Source organism: Mastomys coucha, unplaced genomic scaffold (assembly GCF_008632895.1).
Source record: "Mastomys coucha isolate ucsf_1 unplaced genomic scaffold, UCSF_Mcou_1 pScaffold1, whole genome shotgun sequence".
NCBI classification, from domain to species: Eukaryota; Metazoa; Chordata; class Mammalia; order Rodentia; family Muridae; genus Mastomys; species Mastomys coucha.
The window spans coordinates 67,011,272-67,015,444 of NW_022196891.1; positions in this window are offsets into that span (position 1 = coordinate 67,011,272).

The window sequence follows — 4,173 nt, forward strand, 5'->3', positions numbered from 1 at the left end:
CCCCCTCTCTCTCCCTTCACGCGCCGCGGTCCTCACTTCCCCCCCCCCTCCTAATTAAACTTCCAAAAACACAGAGCTGCTTGTATCTAGTGTCTGTGGACGTGCCGCCGCGAGCCAAAGCTATCAGTGCTTACCTAGCATACAGGAAGCCCTGGGCTTGGTGACACTTGGGAGGTGGAGAAAAGAGGTTTAGAAGTTCAAGGTTGTCATCTAAAGTCATAGCTCTCATCTCAAAGTAATAAAGATTTAACACAGGAGCAGTGGATCAGTGACCATGGCCCTGGGAACATAGATTTAGGTCATGCCAAATAAAATGTTACAGTGCGGAAACAGTGTGTTTCATGGAGTTTTTGTCACAACAGAACAAAGAAAGTTAAATCAGGCCATTTTAAAAATACAGTGGGAACAGCTTTTTCTTTCCAGGCATCCTCATTCCCAAAGTCCTTCTTGATTACATAGGGAGTTCAAGGCCAGCCTGGAATATATGATAAAAGAAAACTGTGACTAGAATCCAAACACCAGAAAGAAAAAAAAAAAAAACGCTGACTGAAGAACACCCCGGGGTGATTGGACAGTGGGCTGGAGAAACACCTAAGGGCAACCAGGAAACCAGGTCTGGATTCAGGGAAAGCCATGGTGGGTTATGAAGGGATCTGTATCGGTCCAGCACCCACAAGACCAAGTTCTCTGCAATAAAGAGAGACAAAAGGTATGGAATAAGAGATAAAGACAGGAAATAGGGGATGGTGGAGAAGGGGAAGGGAATAAGAGTGAAGGGAAGAGGCTATTTGTCTCAGAGCGGGACAGAGGACTGCCTCTAGGTAGAGAGGAGATAGATGTGATGATAGGAAAATGGTGGTTTATAAAGAGAAAAGGGAAAACCTCTTGTTAGTGTAAGGTACTTAGTTTTAACTAGGCACGTTAATTAGGTGAGCCAAAGAGGGCTTTTGATCGCTGGACTTCAACATTTTGAAAGCTGGACCTTGGTAATCAGCCTCAGGAGGAGGAAGTGGGCAAATAAGGAAATAGACCTTGGTGGATGTAATCTAACATTTTCTAAGCAAGCCAGAGAGAATGGGGGAGAAGGGTAAGGCCTATCAGAGCCATGCTTGCCAGCTGGGCTAACCAGAGTCCTTTCAGGTTACAAGGACAGACGATGAAAAGAGGAGAAGGAAACAGAATGGACACTTGAGCTAAATGCACAGCCTTGACTTTTCATTCCCTTTCCAAAACAGGGCCAGACTTTAAGGTGACACTGTAGATTGTCCTATAGCTCTACCCTTAACATTCTAGTTAAAAAGTCAGCTTTTAATTCACACTATTGTGATCTTTATAAACTTATGGAAGATACTGTTTTGGCTTATAGATCTGGGTCCTGACATCTCTGTACAACATTCTTTTTGGACAATACTGACTTTCAATAATTTCTCAACACTAACCGGCTTAGAACATTTTTAGCATCAATGCTTCCACTTGAGGCAGTGTGCTATCCTCTCCCTGGGTAGCTGGATTGGGGGTTGTCACACTTTCAAAGATGCCCATCTCTGGAATCTCTGTTCAAAGAGAAGAAGCAGTATAACATTTTTATTTTTTTAGAAGTCAAAGCTCCCAAGATTTGTGATGCACAAGTAGATGGCACACTAAAATGCCCAACTTTGTTTGAAAGAGAGAACCAGGTTAACTTCAGAGACTGGTCTTAAAGATCTATGGAATAGTTCTGCAAGAAGAAAGCCTCAAAGAAAATAGCTGACACTTAGAGAGAAGGAAAGGAGGCAGGGGGTTGCATTGCACGTACTGAGCATGCACTGGGTCGCAGTTGCAATTCAAATACCTCCCCTGGCAAGATACACAGAATCATAGCAGTCCTTCTTGGATGCCTTACTTTCTGTGGTTTCAATCATCTCACGCCAGCAGTGGCTTAGAAATATTAGATGGAAAATTACAGAAATAAGCAGTTCATACCTTTTAAGTTGTACACTGTTCTGAGTGGCTCGGTCCCTTCTGTCCCTTCCGATTTTGACTGAGACATCATTCCTCCTGTTGTACAGCAGACCTGTATATGGTATATATTTACTGGTATATATTTACCACCCACCCACTGGTCAGTAACCATCTCAGTTTTCAAGATAGACTGGCATAAAATCTCTGTGTTTGTGTCCAAATAGCCTTTATTTTACTTTCTAGTGGTTCCTAAGTTCAATGGTGGTGTTGAAAAGGGCGTACCAAGACATAAAACATGGACAAAGAGATCAATTCTGCTTCTACATGGCAGCTGCAAGACATAAAGGCATATATATACCATATAACCTGGTTTTGGTGTTATCTATCATTTCTAGTATCTGCTGGGCATCTTGGGAAACATTCCCTAGGGATTAGGGGCTGACTGCCCTACTGTTGTAATCAGATGTATTTCCCTAATTTTTATAAGCAGAGAATCCACATCCAGCTTTGCAATGGCTTTGTGATGCTGTCTCCCTATTTTTCCTTTATTTTTGGGTTCTGGATTTTCTTTGTTCATATTTGCATTTTTCACATTTTATTTAATACTGACTTTGGACACACTATTCATTCTAGCCCTGCCAAATGCACTAAGTTCTGACATTTCAAATCTTCCCTTCACGTTGCTCTGTTGCTTTTAGCAACTTATGCTTCAAATATACAGCAAGGTGTAACTTTTAAACTACCATTCTGGTAGGCATCAAGATGTGTTTGTTTACTCCCCTCGGCTGAGACAAAAAAAAAAAAATACCTGAGATGAAGAACTCAGGGGAAAAAAGAGTTCTGCTTAGAGGCATAATTTTACAGTGTTCAACCATGGCTATTTGGTTCCATTGTTCCCAGTCCTAAGGTAAGATAGAATCATCATTGCGAGGAGCAGGCTGCACACCACAGGGTCACCAGGAGCAAGAGAACAAAGAAGGGTTTGGGGACACCATATACTATGCTGACTGACTTTCTTCAAGTAGATTTCCAATTAGGAATGAACTCACCACTGATGAAGTTCATACCTCAGTAATCTAATCTCACCTCAGTAACACTGTAGCTGGTAGCTAAGCCTTCCTTACTTGAGTCTTTGGGGCAGGGGGATGTATCATACTAAAAGCATTAACAGTTGCTTTTCCAGTTTAAGATAAAGGCCTGTGACACAATGAAACCAATAGCATACTACTATAGTGAAACTGTCCCGCAGTTTCATGAACCGGGTTCTACCTCGACCGAAGTGAGAAAGGAGACCTGAAACAGAGAGTTCGAGAACAAAAGGACACGGAGCCAAGTTGAGGGTTTCCAATCAAGGCTCGTCTTTACTTTGGGAGTTCAGCATTTATATACAAGAGAGCATAACTGAATCTCTAGGTTACAACGACATTTGAATAACATAAGGAATTTCGGGAGGAGTCAGGAAGAATCTGAAAGGGAAGGTGCCTGCTGGGCTGGCATCCCGCAGGTCTTGACTGGGGGTTGGGGGGAGTGGCTGGAGGCACAGTCCACAGTGGGGGAGGAGGTCAACAACAGATGTCCTCAGGCTGTATACGTGCCAGCCTGTAGGTGTAGCTTCCTCTGGAATCCTCAAAGGTGGAACTCATAGTAGTGAGTCTTTGGTTCAGGCACAGCAGGCATGAGTTGAGTCTCCCGTGGCAGGATCTGACATGATATTTTGCAGCTGAGGGACCCCAACACTGTAGCAGTTATACAGCTAAGAAAAACACAGCTCAATACTACAGCTGGGCTGCTTGCTTGTCTCTAGAGGTCAGGCTGCTAACCCTCACCATGTCAAATTTAATGAGGTGAGCTATCTGGCCTTCAATGACACTAAAATAACAACAAAGTCAAAGTGAAACTAAGATCAGAAGCAGGGACAATTCCACCCCTCACTTCCTGCCAGTCGATAAATTCCCACTAAGTAAAAAGCATCATATAAAGAAACCCTGCAACAAGAGCCTAAGAAAAAGACCTCATCTGAGGAGGGCTTACCGAATTCTTCCCTTTGTTTCTGGAGTCCCCCTCCATCACAGTACCTACAGTAATACTCCTCTTTGAAAACTGCCTAAGTTCCTTCAAATCAAAACAACCCTGAGATTCCATCTCGCACCAGTCAGAATGGCTCGGATAAAAAACTCAGGTGACAGCAGATGCTGGAGAGGTTGTGAAGAAAGAGGAACATTACTTCATTGC